Source organism: Scyliorhinus torazame, chromosome 5 (genome assembly GCF_047496885.1).
Source record: "Scyliorhinus torazame isolate Kashiwa2021f chromosome 5, sScyTor2.1, whole genome shotgun sequence".
NCBI classification, from domain to species: domain Eukaryota; kingdom Metazoa; phylum Chordata; class Chondrichthyes; order Carcharhiniformes; family Scyliorhinidae; genus Scyliorhinus; species Scyliorhinus torazame.
This window is the reverse complement of record NC_092711.1, coordinates 285,078,763-285,097,419: the sequence shown is the minus strand read 5'-3', so window position 1 is coordinate 285,097,419 and position 18,657 is coordinate 285,078,763. Positions and strand designations below refer to the sequence as shown.

The 18,657-nt window shown below is 51.4% G+C and overlaps 1 protein-coding gene and 1 long non-coding RNA gene across 3 annotated transcripts in view; one reads left to right on the top strand and one right to left on the bottom strand.

Annotated features, from left to right (window-relative positions):
• The window catches only part of kdrl (kinase insert domain receptor like), a 283,571-nt gene that overhangs the window by 43,113 nt on the left and 221,801 nt on the right, over window positions 1-18,657 (bottom strand). The gene's annotated exons all lie outside the window — the stretch shown is intronic.
• LOC140421169 (uncharacterized) overlaps window positions 1-18,657 on the top strand; it is a 92,171-nt gene that overhangs the window by 38,401 nt on the left and 35,113 nt on the right. The gene's annotated exons all lie outside the window — the stretch shown is intronic.

The window sequence follows — 18,657 nt, the reverse complement described above, 5'->3', positions numbered from 1 at the left end:
TGGACTGCCAAAGTGCCCAGGTAGCACTTCCAGGCTGGCATGGGCACTGCCATTGTTCCAAGATGTCCAGGTGCCAGCGTGGTACTGCCAAGGGCAGGGGCCTGAAGGGGGTTATGTCCATGAAAGGAGGGATTAGGAGGGTACAAAGGGGGTAGGAGAAGGGAGAGAATGAAGGGGCCTCCTAAAGGTTGGGGTGGTGAAGGGGGGGCCTGAAAACGGGGATGGAGATACCTGCAAAGTGGGTGGATCTCAGTGACCGCATAGTGGGGTGTTCTTACTTGGGGGGGGGGGGGCGTTAGGTAGTGTGCATATGTGCGGGATATCATAATATCCACTCATGTATATAATGAGATGCAGACAGGCAGTGATTGACACACAGGATAACCAATGAACACACAACACATAACAAACAATCACCAGACAGGACACCACCACTATAAAGCACACAGGGCATTAAGACTCTCCCTCTCTCTACAGGACACAGCTACTGAGATAGTAAGAGTGCACAAGCCAGTGAGCACTATCACCATGAGGTAGAGATTTAGTCTGGTCAAGCCAGTAGGAGGTTATCAGTTAGATTGATAAAGTGTCAACTCACCGCAGACTATGTACAGCAATCAGGAAGTTCAATAAAACAGTGTTGGCCCATCTCCTGTGTCAGAAGCCTGTTTCTAGTTTCACTGCATCCAGTTGCAGTCAACGTTGAACCAACTTACTTAACACATCACGGGGGCGGCGGGGGGGGATGACATTTCCGGTTGGTGGAAGAGTGGGGGACCCTCAAGCTCATTTATAGATCGGGCACCCTTTCAAGATGACTGTCTGACTGGCGAGTTCAGCTCCCACTGTTGAAATAATTTCTAAGGGTGTAATTTACCGGCTATTCACGCTGGCGGGATATTCCATTCCCACCGACGGCGCACGGGTTTCCTGGCAATGAGGGGTGCAGTCAACAGGAAATCCCGGCAGAACCAGAAAATCCCGCTGGCGGCCGCCTCTGCCGCCGAAAAACATGTGGAGGGTTGGTCGGTAAATCCCAACCTAAATGTGGGCTCGACCGGGGAGAAACCGCTCAAGGGCGCAAAAACATAACGGTGGGGAAAAATTCACTGACGCCTGCCGCTGGTACCGGGGCTATCGATATGGCTGAAAATCGGGCATCAGTGGAAAAACTGGATCGCCCCCTCTACAATGCTCCTGCTCCCCGATGGTGGATGATCGAGGTTCATGCCCACACCAGTGGGAGAATGCAATGACCCATCCACTTAGCGGGCCAAGCACCATATTCAAGGGCCTGCGTGATTCTCCGATCCTCTGGGCTGAGAATCATGTGCACGGGATTTACTACCGGTATTTCCCACCATGGCACTGATGTGGTGGACCTCACTGTGGGCCAAGGATTTAGAAATGTTTCTGTTAAATCGTTCCCATTGTTTTATTGGAGATGTCTCACAACTCTCTCTTAATTACTTTCCTCTCTGCCGTGAAGACAGAGGGCGGGAGATTCGACTTCCGGTGGCGGAGGGGAGCGGTCGCATATAGAGGAGCTCCGGAGGGGGGAACATAGTCGCGTCCTGGGTGCGCAAGCTAGGCCGACTGGGAGAGAAGGAAGAGGAGCGACCCAGACTCCGAGGCGGAGCGGGGCTGGAGACCTGGGCGCTCGGGAACGGAGCGAGCGGCAGGAGAAGCACGAGGGGAGAGCCCCCCCGGGGAGAAGGAGAGGAGGCTGCAAGGAGCCGGAGGGAGGAAAGGTACGAGGGAGGAGCCGGGGGCCGGAGACCAAGAAGCAACCGGAGAAATTCGCGCACCACCCCCCCCGAACGGAGACAACACAGCGGAGCGCGGGCCAGCAAGCTGGCCCGACCGACCGAGCCACCCCTCCCTCCGCACAGCAGAACGCGGGCGGCAGCAGGGCACGGGACAACAATGCGGGGCAGCGAAGCGCGGGGCAGGAGGAGCGGCAGCCTGAGCCAAAGCGGGGTCCGAGCCAGTAGCGAGGTCCGCGCCCCCCCCCCCCTGGCGGCAACCACCACGAGACAGGCGGCGGTGCAACAAAGGGGGACTCCCGGCCCGAGAAGCCTTTCTCTCTCTCTCTCTCTGGTTCCAGGGCGAGTGAGGAAGAGGGGGAAAAAAAGAAAACAAAATCTCCCTCTTTTTGAGGGGGGAAAATAGGGGGGGAAAATAAAAGGAAAAATGAGAAGAAAGACTTCGAAAAAGAAAACTGTTAAAGGGACAGAACACTTCCTCTCTCCTTCCACGCTTCTCAAAAAAGAAAACCAAACTTACCTGAAAAGAGTCTACTCAGAAGGGAGGGGGAGAGAAAAAGAGGGGAAGGGGGGGAATAAGGGGGAAAGAGAAAAAAAAAAATGCCAAAAGGGAGCCAAAGCAGAGGGAGAAAGGGCACCAAGAGCAAACGGGGCAATACACGAGCCCAGTCAGGCGAGCTCATTGGCACACGAAGCAGTGGAATGGAAGCCTCGCCGCAACTAAAAGAACTGGGCAGAGAGGAGCTATCTCCCCCTGGGCCAGAGGGGAACTAGAAGGCAGCCTTTGCCGAGGCGCTGAGGGAACACCAGCAAGAAAGCAAGGCAGGGACCAAAGCAGACATAGAGGCCACAGTACAGACAGCAATGGCCAAGGCCCTGGCGGCGGTGCAGCTCGCCCTGGGGAGAGCAGAGAAGAAACTCGAAGCCCAGGAGGAGAAACTGGAAACCCAAATGGCGACCATTAAGGAGCTGCAGAGGGCTGCGACTGACATGAGCGACCGGATCACGGCCCTGGAGAAGGAGGTGGCGAGACTGGGCACAACGCAGGGGAGCCTGAAGGGCAGGGTGGACAACCAGGAAAACCGCTCAAGAAGACAAAATGTCTGGATAGTGGGCCTACCAGAGGGGATCAAGGGTAGAAACCCCATGGCCTACATGGCCGAGATGTTGGGCAACTTAGTGGGGAGGGAAACTTTCCCCAACCCACCAGAAATGGACAGAGTGCACCGTTCGCTGAGCCTGCAACCCAGGGCGGGGGCCCACCCAAGGGCAGTTATAGCCAAACTGCACCGGTGCAAAGATAGGGAAACAATCCTGCACTGGGCCAGGCAAAAAAGAACCTGCAAATGGGAAGAGCACCTCATTAGAGTGTACGAGGACATTGGGACAGACCTCGCCAGGAGACGGGCCCACTTCAATAGAGCAAAAGCAGCCCTTCACAGGAACAAGGTGCGCTTTGGTATGCTGTACCCAGCGAAACTCTGGGTCACATACCAAGAAGAGAGTATTTCTTCACATCCCCCGCCGATGCAAACAAATTTATCGAAGAACATGGGCTGGGAAGCCAACAGCGAGGGTAGAAACATGGGGACCCAGGTAAGGGGCAACAACGCGCCGACAAGGGGGGGGGGGTGAGGCAATGTCAGGCCCCCTCGCCCCCACCCCCAACATGGCAAGCACACCCTGTTCAAAAAGCAAAACACTACCCAGCGAACCGACATAGGTGGGAAACCAGGCCCCAGCACAAGGATATGAGAGTAGCGAAGAAGGGTGAGCAAACAGGGGGAGCGCAGATAAGGGTGGGGGAAGAGTGGGTGAAAAAGCGCAGAGGCTGGGCAGGGTAGAAGCGAGACAGTAACTCCCTAGAGGGGGGTCGCCGCACTAGCAAGAAAGCTAGCACCGGAGATATGCAAAAAAACAGGGCCGCAGCACACCCCCGACAGAGGGGACGGCGCCAGGCAGAGGGTGGGTGGGACCACTCACCAGAGGCAGGAGGACAAATGGGGACAGGAGCAGGGGAAAGAGGGACAAAGGAGGGACATACGGGAGAGGGGGAGAAAGGGGGATGAAAGGGAGGGACTGGGGGAGGAGAGGGGCACGGGAGGGTGGAACACAGGGGCGGAGGGACAAACAAGGCTGGAAAAGGAACAGCAATAGGGCTACAGAGTGCCGCAACCAAGGGCTCGGAACAAGGAATTGCTGCAAGCATCCACCCAGTATGGCCTCTGGGCGAAGGGAAACCCCAAAGTGAAGGGGGCTACCTGCATGGCAGCCGCAAAGAGGGCGACCATGGCGGGGGCCCCCTGGATGGAGGGAAGCCCCGGAGTGCAGGCGCCTGACCGCATGGAGAGAGCAGTGACAGCAACCATCCAGGACGGCCCCCTAACAAGGGGGAGCCCCAGAGGGCAGGGGCGCGTCCACAGGTGAATATGGTTAATCCCACAGGAGCGAGGGTACAGAAGCCTCCCACCAGGATAGTCACTGGAACGTAAGGGGACTCAACGGCCCAGTGAAAAGGTCCAGAGTCCTCAACCACCTAAGAAACATGAAGGCAGACATAATCTTCCTTCAAGAGACGCACCTGAGAGCAGGACCGACTGCGGGTAAGAAAGGGCTGGGTGGGACAGACCTACCATTCCTGTTACGGGACAAGGGCCAGGGAGTGGCAATACTGGTCAGCAAATGGACGATGTTTAGAGCGACAAAGATGGTTGCGGACCCAGGGGGACGGTACGTCATGGTTAGTGAGACCCTGGATGGGGCACCGGTAGTACTAGTCAACGTGTACGCGCTCAACTGGGACGACCCAAGCTTCATCAAGAAGGCCATGGCAGAAATCCCTGACATAGCGACGCACCGGCTAATCATGGGGGGGACTTCAACTGTGTGCAGGACCCAACGACTGACAGATCAAACCCCAAGACGAAGGGAACTCGGTACTTTCTGGAACAGATGGGAGCAGTGGACCCTGGAGGTTCGCCCACCCAGGGGAGAAGGAGTTTTCCTTCTTCTCCCCAGTACACAACGTATACACCAGAATTTACTTCTTTGTGGTGGGTAAAACGGTGCTTCCGGGGATAGACAAAGTGGAATACTCCGCAATTGTGATATCAGACCTCGCTCCACATTACATGGACGTGAGGCTGGAAACGGGCAGGGCCCAACGCCCCACATGGAGGTTGGACGTTGCCCTACTAGCTGACAAGGCCTTCAACAAAAAGATATCGCGGGTCATAGCAGAATACACGGAGAACAATCAGAACGGGGAGGTCTCGCCCTCCATGTTCTGGGAAGTGTTAAAGGCCGTACTAAGAGGGGAAATCATCGCTTTCAAAGCGGAAAGAGATAGGGAGGAAAAGGCGGCTAGGCAGCAGCTGGTCGGCTCCATACTGGAGATAGACCACAAATATGCCGAGACCCCGACCGTAGCGCTCCTGGCGGAGAGGAAAGAGTTGCAAAGGAACTTTGATCTGCTCTCCACCAGGAAAGCAGTGCACCAACTCCGCCAGGCACGTGGGACCCTATACGAACACGGAGACAAAGCCAGCCGCCTGCTGGCGCACCAGCTGAGAAAGCAGGCAGCCACCAGAGAAATTGCGCATATCAGGGATACTAGAGGCGCATTACAAACAGAGCCAGAAAAGATCAACAAGGCATTCAGGGCCTTTGAGCAAGGGCTGTACACCTCAGAGCCCCCAATGGGGGAGTCCGGGATGATGGACTGGACATACCAGTCGTGGCGGAGGGCAGAAAACGGGGCCTGGAAGCACCACTAGCACTGGGAGAGATCATGGACAGCATAAGCTCCATGCAGGCGGGCAAGGCACCAGGACCGGATGGATTCCCGGCGGACTTCTACAAAAAATGCACGACAGCACTGGCACCGCACCTACGGGAGATGTTGACAGACTTGCTAGCGAGGGGCACACTGCCACACGCTAGCACAGGCCTCAATCTCACTGATACCTAAGAAAGATAAAGACCCAACGGAATGTGGGTCATACAGACCCATCTCACTGCTGAACGCCGATGCCAAAATACTGGCCATGATTCTAGCCAAAAGACTAGAAGACTGCAGACCAGAGATGGTCGCAGAAGACCAGACGGGCTTTGTCAAAGGTAGACAGCTTACCTCCAACATCAGGCGCCTGCTGAACGTGATAATGACCCCCTTCAGGGAGAGAACACCAGAGGTGATCATCTCCCTAGACGCAGAGAAGACCTTCGACAGAGTCGAATGGAAATACCTCATAGAGGTACTGGAGCGGTTCGGGCTTGGAACAGGATTCACCTCCTGGGTAAAACTCCTATACAACGCTCCCATGGTGAGCATACGGACAAACAACACCAACTCCCGATACTTCTAGCTGCACAGGGGCACCAGAGAAGGATGCCCACTGTCCCCGCTGATGTTCGCCCTAGCGATCGAGCCACTAGCTATTACGCTCAGAGCAGCAAGAAGCTGGAGGGGGATCCAAAGGGGTGGCAGAGAGCACAGAGTCTCACTCTCTGCAGATGACCTGCTCCTCTACATCTCAAACCCACAAAGCAGCATGGACGGAATCATCGCGCTCCTGAAAGAGTTTGGTGACTTCTCGTGCTACAAGCTCAACATGAGCAAAAGCGAGATCTTCCCGGTACCCCACAAGTAGGTGGGGCAGCACTAATGGGACAGCCGCTTAAACAAGCCCGACTCAAATTCCGCTACCTGGAGTTCCAAATAGCCCATGACTGGAAAGGGATCCACAAATGGAACCTCACCAGTGTGACAGAGGAAGTAAAAAAAGACCTGCAAAGATGGAACACACTGCCACTCTCCCTCGCGGGGAGATTACAGATGATCAAAATGAACGTGCTGCCCAGGTACCTCTTATTCAGAGCCATCCCGATCTACATCCCCAAGGCCTTTTTCAAAGCAGTAGACAAACTAACCATGGCGTTCGTATGGGCGGGGGGAAGAATGCTAGGATCACAAAGAAGGTCCTACAAAAAACAAAATCAAGGCGAGGGCTGGCCCTCCCAAATCTACAATTCTACCACTGGGCGGCGACGGCCGCGCGAATAAGGGGATGGACCAAGGAGCCAGAAGCGGAGTGGGTGCGCGTGGAGGAGGCCTCCTGTAAGGGGACCTCTCTTCAGGCCCTCGCCACGGCAGCACTCCCATCCCCACCCAAAAAACACTCCAGCAGCCCGGTGGTGATAAGCCACCCTCCAGTCCTGGAACCAGCTACGGCAGCAATTTGGCCTGACCAAAATGTCGGGTAAAGCTCCCATCTGAAACAACCATAGGTTCACGCCAGCGCTGACTGACGCCACCTTCAAAAGGTGGAGACAGGACGAGGGGTCACTGACAGTCAGGGACCTATACACCAACGGCAGGGTTGCGACACTGGACGAACTGACGGAGAAATTCCAGCTGACCAGGGGGAACGAGCTAAAGTACCTGCAGCTCAGAAACTTCCTACGAAAGGAGACAAGGACTTACCCACAACCGCCATACCAGACATTACTGGAAGAGTTACTGGACGCAAGCATATTAGAGAGAGGAAATTGTAGTGACATGTACCACTGACTGGTAGAAGGGGCCTACACCGTACTGGACGCAACAAGAAGGAAATGGGAGGAGGACCTGGGGATCGAGATAGGGTGGGGACTCTGGAGCAAAGCACTGCATAGGGTCAACTCCACCTCCACCTGCACAAGGCTCAGCCTGATGCAACTACAAGTGGTACATAGAGCCCATTTAACAAGGTCCCGTATGAATAGGTTCCTCCCAGAGGTGGAGGACAGATGTGAACGGTGCCAAGGAGGCCCGGCCAACCACGCCCACATGTTCTGGTCTTGCCCCAGACTTGTGGAGTACTGGACTGCCTTCTTCGAGGCAATGTCCAAAGTGGTGGGGTGAGAGTGGAGCCATACCCGAAAGTGGCCGTTTTCGGGGTTTCAGACCAGCCAGATCTATTCCTGGGCAGGAGGACAGACGTCCTTGCCTTTGCCTCCCTGTTCGCCCGACATAGAACCCTGTTCGGTTGGCAGTCAGCAGCACCACCCAAAGCTGCAGACTGGCTGTCCGACCTCTCGGAATCTCTCCAAATGGAGAAAATTAAATTTGCCATCCGAGGGTCAGACGACGGCTTCCACAGAACGTGGGAGCCATTCACCCAATTGTTCCAAGACCTGTTTGTGGCCAACAAACAAGGAGAAGAATAGTCAGGCAGCCAGGAACCAGGGGAAAGCAGCCAAAGCATGAGAGAGGGAGATAGAACGGGAGGGGGGCGGGGGGACAACTCGTTCTAAGAGGAAGGAAAGGCGAACCGCAAGGGGGGGGGGGTGGAGGAGGGAAGAGACAGGGAGCAATAGAGGAGAGCCAGGGAGTTAGGGAGGTGGGGGAGGCAGGGAAACGTTAACCAACCTGACATCCACAGGAACAGAGAAAAAGGAGAATACAGGCGGAGGATGGGAGGGCCGGATGACGCGGCAGCGTGCACGAGAAGACAACGGCGGCGAAACCCAACTGGGAGTAGCGAGGGGCAACACCGGCACCAGACCCACTCGAGGATTGCCCTCTGGAAGTGCCTCGCTGGCACGAACGGATGCCTACTTACACATATATATATCATATCCTGTGTACATAATGGCAAAATAAACTCTGTGCAAAAATCCAATAAAAAACATTTTTAAAAAAGACAGAGGGCGTGATTCTCCATTGGTCGATCGGAAAACATGATTGGGTGGACAATTCCCTGTCAGCTGAAAATCGAGGTTGGCGCTGGGCATCAAAAGGAATGCCATGCTCCGGTATCTTGACAGCGGCGTGAATGGGTACTACACTACACGCCAGCGTGGTCATGCAAATTGTATGGTAAAGGCCGTTGGCATATTATTAACAGGCCTGACTTAGCATTTTCTGATGCTTTCATAAGAACATAAGAACATAAGGACTAGGAGCAGGAGTAGGCCATCTGTAGTACACATTCATGCCGCTGTCAAGGTACCGGAGCATGGCATTCCTTTTGACGCCCGGCGTCAACCTCGATTTATTACTGAAATTGAACTGCAAAACTGAAGACAGAGGCAATTGTGTACTGAATTCCCACATCGGTGCATGGAGAGAAGGACTAGAAGTGCTCGTAAAGGGAGAAACTGAAAGACAGAGAAGGCTTGGGCTGAAGCTGCAGCGGGAGACAGCATGGCGGAGGACCGGACCTCTGCTTTGTCGACCCAGCGGTCAACGGAACAGCTGATGCAAGTTATTCAGGAAGGCTTTGCTAAGCAGAAACAGGACTGCTTGGACCTGATAAAAGAGTCGATTGAGCAGCTGGAGCTCCGATTGGACGCCCAAGATGGGGCAATCCAGAAGGTGGAAAAGGCGCTGGCTGAGCAGGAGGAACATCAAAGTGCGGTGGAGCTGGAGGTGGGGTTGCTAAGAGACCAGCTGAAGAAGCTCCTGGAGAAGGTGGAGGACCTAGAGAATAGGTCCCGCCAGCAGAACTTGAGAATCGTTGGGCTCCCGGAGGGGTCTGATTGAGCTGATGCTAGGGCATATATCGCAGATATGTTTGAGAAGCTGCTGGGGGATGGGGCATTCTCCCGACCCTTGGAGGTGGACAGGGCTCACAGAGCACTTGCGAGGAAGCCGCGAATGGGAGACCTCCCGAGGGCAATGGTGGTGAGATTCCACAGGTACTTGGATAAGGAGCGCATTCTACAGTGGGCCAAGCAAACACGGAGCTGTAAGTGGGACAACAGTATCCTGCAGGTCTACCAAGACCTGAGTGTGGAGGTGGCCAGGAGAAGAACAGGGTTCAACCAGATTAGGTCGATCCTTTTTAAGAAAAAGGTAAAGTTCAGACTGTTGTATCCGGTCCGCCTCTGGGTCACGTACGAGGAACAGGACTTTTATTTTGAGTCGCCTGAGGATGCGCTGGACTTCGTGAAAAGGAAAGAAAGGTGGTGGACTGAGAACTTTTGAACTTTGCTGCAATGTTCATGTTTTTTTTTCTTTTTGTTTCTCTGTTCTTTAAAAATAAATTCTCGTTTTTTTGTTTTGTGGAAGCTGTTTGTAATGCCTTCTGTATTGGTTTGGGACCAGTAGCAGAGCTGAGTGCTGATGTGGAGATGCCGGCGTTGGACTGAGCACAGTAAGAAGTCTTACAACACCAGGTTAAAGTCCAACAGGTTTGTTTCAAACACTAGCTTTCAGAGCATTCACCTGAGGAAGGGGCAGTGCTCCGAAAGCTAGTGTTTGAAACAAACCTGTTGGACTTTAACCTGGTGTTGTAAGACTTCTTACAGAGCTGAGTGAGTTAAGGTTTTCATTTGCACTGTTGGGGGATGGAGGTGTGCTTGTTTAGATTTTGGTGTTTTTCTGTCGGGCAATTGTGTGGGGATTGTTTGATGTTGGAGTATGTTTGTATGAGCGGGTGGGGAGGGAACAATAGGTGGGAGACTATCCGGCGCCAGGAATGGGGGTCACCAAGAGAGCTGGGTGGGCTAGCTCACGCAAGTGCAGTGGGGGGTGTGCATATGTTCGGTTTATTAAAGGGGTTGGGTAACAGAGTGTTGTTACTAGGGGGGGGGGGGAGGTAGGGAAAATGTTTTGCTGACGAGAGAGGGACTTGGGCCAAGGGACAGAGAGGAGGTTGGGGGCGGAAGCTGTCTGGGGGCGGGCCGGTGGAGGCGTGGAACATGGGCTGGAGGCGGGCCCAAAAAAGGGGATGGCTGATCGGCGAAGGGGGGCAATGAGCCCCCCAACGAGGCTGATCACCTGGAATGTTCGAGGGTTAAATGGGCCGGTCAAGAGGGCACGTGTGTTCGCGCATCTTAGGGGACTGAAGGCGGTAATGTTGCAGGAGACACACCTCAGAGTAACTGACAAGATGAGATTGAGGAAAGGCTGGGTCAGTCAGGTCTTTCACTCGGGACTGGATTCAAAGACTAGAGGGTTCGCGATCCTGATTAACAAGCGGGTGGTGTTTGAAGCGGGTAGAATAGTTTTGGATGTTGGAGGTCGGTACATTATGGTCAGTTGGAAACTGGAGAGGATGCAAGTGGTATTAGTGGTAAATGTGTATGCGCCAAATTGGGATGATGTGGAGTTTATAAAGAGAATCCTGGGGAAGATACCGGACCTGGACTCGCACAGGTTGGTCATGGGAGGGGACTTCAACACAGTTATTGACCCTGGCTTGGACCGGTCAAGCTCGAAAATGGGCAGGATACCAGCAATGGCAAAGGAACTAAAAGGGTTCATGGAGCAGACAGGGGGGTGGATCCATGGAGATTTGGGCAGCCGAGGGTGAAGGAGTTCTCCGTCTACTCAAACATGCATAAAGTGTGCTCCTGGATCGATTTCTTAATTTTGAGCAGGGCCTTATTGACAGGGGTGGTGGACACTGGGTACTCGGCGATCACAATCTCAGACCATGCTCCGCACTGGGTTGACCTGCAGGTTAGTAAAGACAGTAACCAGCACCCGCACTGGAGGTTGGATGTGGGACTTTTGCCTGACGAAGGGGTGTGCGAGCGGCTGAGGAAATGTATTCAGAGCTACCTGCAGGTCAACGACATGAGGGAAATTTCAGCAGCGATGGCCTGGGAAGCACTGAAGGCGGTGGTCAGATGGGAGCTGATCTCGATACGGGCTCATAGGGAGAAGGTGGACAGGGCAGAGACGGACCGACTGGTTAAGGAGATACTACAAATCGATCGGAGGTATGCGGAGACCCCAGAGGCAGGGCTTTTAAGGGAACGGCGGAGGCTACATGCAGATTTTGGCTTGTTAACCACAGGGAGGGCGGCAGAGCAGCTGAGGAAGGCGAGGGGGGGCGATCTATGAGTATGGAGAGAAGGCCAGCAGAATGCTTGCACAGCAGCTTAGAAAGAGAGTGGTAGCCAGGGAGACAGGGAAAGTAAATGACGGAGATGGTAACCTGGTTGGAGATTCAGCAGGGGTGAAAAAGGCATTTAGGGATTGCTACAATAGGCTGTATAGGTCGGAACCCCCGTCGGGGCCGGAGGGGATGAGGCACTTCTTGGGGGGGCTGAATTTCCCAAAGATGGACGGGGAGCTGGTAGAAGGGCTGGGGGCCCCGATCCGGTTGGAAGAGACAGTGGAGGCTCTGAAGGCCATGCAGTCGGGTAAAGCCCCGGGGCCGGACGGGTACCCAGTGGAGCTTTATAAAAGATTCTCTGGGATATTGGGGCCGGTGTTGATGAGGGTGTTCAATGAGGCAAGGGAAAGAGGGGTGCTGCCCCCGACGATGTCACAGGCCACGATTTCGCTGATTCTGAAGCCACACAAGGACCCGGAGCTGTGTGTGGGTCCTACAGGCCGATATCCCTGTTGAATGTAGATGCCAAACTACTGGCCAGAATCCTGTCCTCCAGGATTGAGGATTGTGTTCCGGACATTATTGGGGAGGACCAGACGGGGTTTTTTAAGGGTAGGCACTTGGTGGCCAGTGTAAGAAGGTTGTTAAATGTGATCATGATGCCCCCGGAAGGTAGGGTTGTGGAGGTAGTTATCGCAATGGATGCAGAAAAGGCTTTTGATCTGGTAGAATGGGACTATCTGTGGGAGATACTGGGACAGTTTGGATTTGGGCGGGGCTTTATTGACTGGGTCAGGTTGCTGTATCAGGCTCCGATCGCAGGCCAGGCCACAACGGAGGCCCCCCACGGGGTCGATCCCCCCTCCTCCCCACCCCCTCCCTCCCACAGGCTGCCCTGGACCCTTCCACGCCGAGGTCCCGCCGGCTGAGAGCAGGTTAGAACGGCGCCAGCGGGGCTCTGCGGAGAACCGCGTCCCGGCGTCGTGGCGCGATTCGCACCGGTCACAGGGATTCTCCGTCCCGGCCCCGGGCAGAGAGAATCCCGCCCCCTAATTAATTAAAACGCATCCACTACATTTAACTTCCTTCAGGGTTCCTTACAAAAGCAATCATTTTATTCAGGTAGTTAATCCCCACTTCAAAGGCTTTGGGCGAGGTATAGCAGCTGCATTGGCAAGGGCACAAATCTGTAATAGCTGCTAAATCTCGTGAGAGGCCAAAACAGGATTCTGCTAAATCTCGTGAGAGGCCGAAACAGGATTCTGCTAAATCTCGTGAGAGGCCGAAACAGGATTCTGCTAAATCTCGTGAGAGGCCGAAACAGGATTCTGCTAAATCTCGTGAGAGCCCGAAACAGGATTCTGCTAAATCTCGTGAGAGTCCGAAGCAGGATTCTGCTAAATCTCGTGAGAGGCCAAAACAGGATTCTGCTAAATCTCGTGAGAGCCCGAAACAGGATTCTGCTAAATCTCGTGAGAGTCCGAAACAGGATTTGCTTCAGGACGACTTTGGAATGCAATCTTCCCGAGTCCTCCCCAATGATGCGATCATGGTCACGCCCTGATCTGCACGAATTTGAATCCATTATAATATACTTAGCATGGTTAACGATGCATTTTCAGCCCTCTTTGAATCTTCCCTCCCATCAGGCATGATGTCAAGCTGGCGCGAATTACTACTGCTTTTTAAAAACTGGAACCAGGCGCCATGGCCTCCGGGAGTGAGGAAGGAAGTGTGTACCACTGTCTTCATCTAGCACCAGGGAGTCCAAGGGGATAGAGTCCACTGGCTAGCTCTGGAGGGAGGGTGTGTGGTTGGAGGGGGGTGGGGGTGGGTGGGGGGGGGGGGGGGAGTGGGGCTTGCGTATGTCCGGGAGGGCATAGGGGTTGGTGTGGGGAGGTAGGATCAGGGGTTTCTGGGATGGGGTTGTGGTGGGTGTGGGTGGTCCACCATGGCATCCAGCAAACATCTGAGTGATCCCTCCATAAATCTAGGAGCTGGTTTTCTAGCTGCCATCTTGCTGGCTTGAATCAGATCAAGTGGTATGGAGCAGCTTAAATGCAGTGCCCCCTTTATTAAGTGTTCAGATGACCTCTGGGGTGGGCAAATCAGACGCTTCACGTCTCAAGCATGGCATTTATCACGTGGGGGAAAATATTTGTTCAAAGTACCGGAAAATGTGGTCCGGATGCGCCACCGGGACTGGTGAGCATCGCACAGATTTTCTTGCTGAAAATGACACTTTGTCATTTTTTTGAAAAACTCTGTCCTTTATAACAACTTGGAGCTGGCAATCAAACTTTGAACTGACAGGCACCCCAGTGTGATAATGATAGGTTGTGATATCAGGCATGGAGCATAAATCCTATTATGATTGCCCTCAGACTTGTATCAGCAGACCGTGAAATAGCAAGCACTGATTTTTTTTTGAACTGCAGATTTTTTAATATAGTGGTCATGGAAATTTAAATGTCTTGACAATTCAATTTTTTATGCATTTCATGTCTTCTTTCAACAATCCTTGGACCTCTCCCACAGGTGTCTCTGGATATATCCAAAAGTTCCCGGCACCTGTCCAAAGAATTTCAGTGAGTTTACACCTTCTCCTGAAGGTTCTAAAGCTCACGAGTTGTATTTCAGAAACCTTGGTGACAAAAGTCACACCTGACTGAAGGCAGTTGCACTTTGATGTGTGCAGTGGCCTTAGTGAGCCGTGGATGTGCAACCCTGCACCCCTCCCGCCTTCCTCCAGCCTGGTGAAAATAGGGGTGCTGGGTTCGGGGAGGGACTTCCAATATCAGGTTCTGTCACCATTTTGGCTCAGGCGGAGACTCTCTCCAACCCAATGAAATTCAGGCCTAAGTATTCACTGAGTTTTTTATTTGCATGTTTTATTATGTAGCTGTGATAGAGGCAGCACATATGGATCTATAAGACCAGTGAAAAACTTTCAGTCTAAAGCAACCATTCATTCTATCTCTGTCCACATGACATTCCATAAGTTTTCATTCTTACTTTACTGCACAAGGCAAAACTATGGTCTAATCCATCCACTCCATAGCAACATCTGGTACGGAAGGTGTTTATAGACATTTAATTAAATTTGAAAATACGTCCGGACTGGGTGGCCAATTTGCTGTTGTTCATTTCTCATTACTTTTTGTTTATTTTCTGTATTTACATCCCATGCCAGTTCCCCACTGCTCTCTCTGCAGAAACATTATCCTCTTTCCTATAATAGTCACACTTCACATGAAACCAATTCAAAATATTGTCCAATCTGTGGTGCTAATCATTTCATAACATGCAGCAGCCCTGAAGAAACTGAAATATTCCACTGAATTGTAGTGTCTATACATCTTTCGAGTGATAGATTTTTTTTGTTTTAACTTTGCTATTCCGAGCATTTCACTAAATCTGAAGATTTTAATTTTATAGGGGAGGTAAAGGAAACAAACATCGTAATTCTTTCAAACAATGCCAACATTAGCCGTTGGTGAAGATTCTTCTACTATGAAGGATGGAAATGAACATGGCTGAAAATAATTCGTAAAATCTCAGTAAATATTCACTGACAGCTGGGGAATCATGTTATGTGAACCAGAGAAGGTGTATAGATCCAGTTCCCATTACTTAGCGCGGTTTGCCGGCTTTGTCCCGCTGAAATCGGGGCGGGACACGGCCGGTAGATCCCGGAAGAGGGCTCCCCCGGGATTCTTGGCGGCCATTATGCCTCACAAGATCCAACCAGAGTTTAAAACCCCCTCAGCCGTGCTGACCCGGCATCTATTGGCCTTGCTGAGGGGTCCCCAGCCGAACCCCGATTAGTACTGGCTCCCACAAATGGGGACCAGGTGTACCGGCACGTGGGGGGGCCTCCCAGGCAACCAGTGACCCCAGGTGGTGAGCCTCTGGCCAGGCTGCTGGCACTGCTGGTGCCACCTTGGCCTGTTGGCACTGCCAGCCAGTACCCTTGCAATGCCACCTAGGCACACTGCCAGTGTCACCTAGGTACCAACCTGGCATTGCCAGGGTGCCCAGCTGTGCTGCCAGGCTGGCAGGGACACTGCCAGGGGTGCCAGACTGGCAATGCCAAGGTTCCAAGCTGGCATTTTGCCCACACCTGGGATTGGACCTGGGGTGCCCAGCTGGTGTGTGGGGAGTGGCTCAAAGACCCCCCAACATGTGAGTTGGGGTATTTGGGGAGTCTATGGGTTGCGACAGTGCACCATTAAAAAAAATGGTGTCCTGATCTCTTCCTGCATGGAAGAGCTCTGCTCCTCAGTTCAGGACTGATGCTAAGTGTGGCCGCGGGGAGGGGGTGTTCCCTGCCGGGGCCCGAAATATCAAGAGTGCCGTTAGATAGCGAGGTGGTTCCCGGTGCCACAAGCGCTGGGAACGACCCTGCGAATCCTGCCGAGAACGTTTTTTTGGGGTAGACTGCGCTCACTATGTTGTGCTAAATTGGCTGACACCAGTTGACAGCACTAAAGGAACTTAATATACCTCACTGACTTGAGCAAGTGTAGAGAAAAAGAGTTAGTCAAGTTTCTCCCTCGGTCAGTATTCAGTTAATCTTTAAGAAAGCGGTCATAGGTGGATGTTTCGGTGAGGGTAGAATTAAGGTTGGATCGCAAGGCCCCCCCACCCTGCAACCAGCCAACCCCATGGTCGACAACCGGTCAACAACTGGCTGGCACTCAGGAGTAAGGCTCAGACATAAAGAATAGTCATCATAGTGAGATCTGCAGAGGCAGGAGACTGTAACCACAGTGGCATGTGTCAGCTCCTTTGGTGAGAAAATGGCGGAAAATGTTCACCAAACCGCGAGATGCGAATACTGCTCCGAGTACTTCAGGAATCCACAACTTCTTTAAAATGAGATTTGAAAAGAGATTTGTCGCAAAAAACAAATGAAACTGAAAACCCATGGAGCTGCAATATTTACCGCTCACTGAATAGATTCAATTCCTAAGTTTAAAAAGTTGCACTTTAAATCAGCAAGTAAAATTGGATATATTGGCTTTTGAAAATACAGAACAAAATAGATGGTTTGAATACCTGTAAGAACCAATCGTGCAATTGTGATCATTCAAGGCCAGCCATCAAATCACAATGATACTATTCTGGCACATGACTTTCATCAATTTGCAAATAATGAAGTCGAGATCTAACAGCTACAAATTTCTGAGCTTCATCCAGTCTTCAAATTAACAATTATGTTTCAAATATTACATTTATTTACCCTTGGAGCGGTGTGGAAGTAAAAGTATTTTTTCTGGTTATCTTTAACCTTGGAGAAGTCAATGGATTCAGGGAAAAGTTTGTCATTCTGGGCTGCAGGTAACCTTTCGGCTGGCATTTGGTGTGATTGGCATTGGCACGAAAATTGCTAATTTCTTGATAAATAACTTTATTATCATAAGGGTTAAAACTAAATCAATAAATTAAAAACCTCAACACATAATTGATATCAAAGTAAAAATATTTGTATTTGGCCTACCATGCACGTTTTTAATTTTTAGAATTAATTTACAGGATGTGGCTGTCGCTGGCTAGGCCAGCATATATTGCTCATCCCTACTTGCCCTTGGATTGGCATTCTGTTGTAATCATCTGTTGTTACGCTTCTTAACCCACCCTGACCATGTTTCCATTTTTAAAAAACCTATAGAGAGTGAAATTGGTCTTTGACAGAGCATAAAACAGGTGAAGGCTTGTTTGCTAATTGAGTATTTAACAATGTTCACATGGTGGGCATTATCTGAGGATTCATTAGGAGAAAATTGAAACTGTGGTTGTTTGATTAAGTGGTGCAAGTTTGTAATGCAGATCTCTGTAAATAAAAAAAAACGTAGAAACTGTGCAAATGTTAGGCTGCCCTTTTATTCTTTAACACCTGGTTTTCTGGAATAGAACAGTTCATTCTGTCTGGCCAATTTGAAAATAGGAACAACAAAGAGCTTATATTGGCCAATGATTTTCACGGCTAAGTTTCAACCAGTAGAAATCAAGATATTGTAGATTGATAGTCATACAAGCAGGAAGGTAAGATCCCCTCCGTTTACTAGGTGCAAGGATAGGGGATAATATTTGTTTTTCTGGCAAAATTGTAAAAGCATTGAAAAGAAAATGAGCAATCTCCCTATTAAATTAGCAATACATAATAACCAGGAAAAAGCAGCACACTTGATTGCTCCCCTTCCACAAACATTCAAACCCTCCACCACTGACCAATAGTGGCAGCCATGTGCACCATTTACAAGATGCACTGCAGTAACTCACCATGGTTGTTTAGACAGCACCGTCCAAACCTACGACCACTACAATCTGGAAGGAAAAGAGCAGCAGATACCTGGGAACCCCACCACCTGAAGGTTCGCCTCCAAGTCACTTACCACTCTGACTTGGAAATATCTCGCCATTCCTTCACTGTCGCTGGGGCAACATCCTGGAACTCCCTCCCTAACAGCACTGTGCGTGTACCTACACCTCAGGGACTGCAGCAGTTCAAGAAGGCAGCTCACCGTCACCTTCTGAAGGGCAACTAGGAATACGCAATAAATGCTGGCCTAGCAAGCGACGCCCACAATGCATCAATGAATGCCATTTTTTACTTCACATAATGGCACAATTGATATAGATTTTAGTAATGATTAATTTTTTTTTTTAAGAGTACCCAATTCATTTTTTCTAATTAAGGGGCAATTTAGTGTGGCCAATCCACCTATCCTGCACATCTTTGTGTTGTGGGGATGAAACCCACACAAACACGGGAAGAATGTGCAAACTCCACACCGACAGTGACCCAGAGTTGGGATCGAACCTGGGACCTCGGTGCCATGAGGCAAAGTGCTAACCACTGCGCCACCGTGCTGCCCTGCTTTTCTTAATAATTTTGATAATCTTTCAATTAAAATGCCATGCTCAAATCCTCAATTCAGATTAAACGAGTAACTCATCTCTAGGCTTTTGCCACTGACATTCTCCAAAGGTTAAGATTTCTGATAAAATTATGATTTATGATAAAATTCCATAAAATTATGAAATCAGATTTT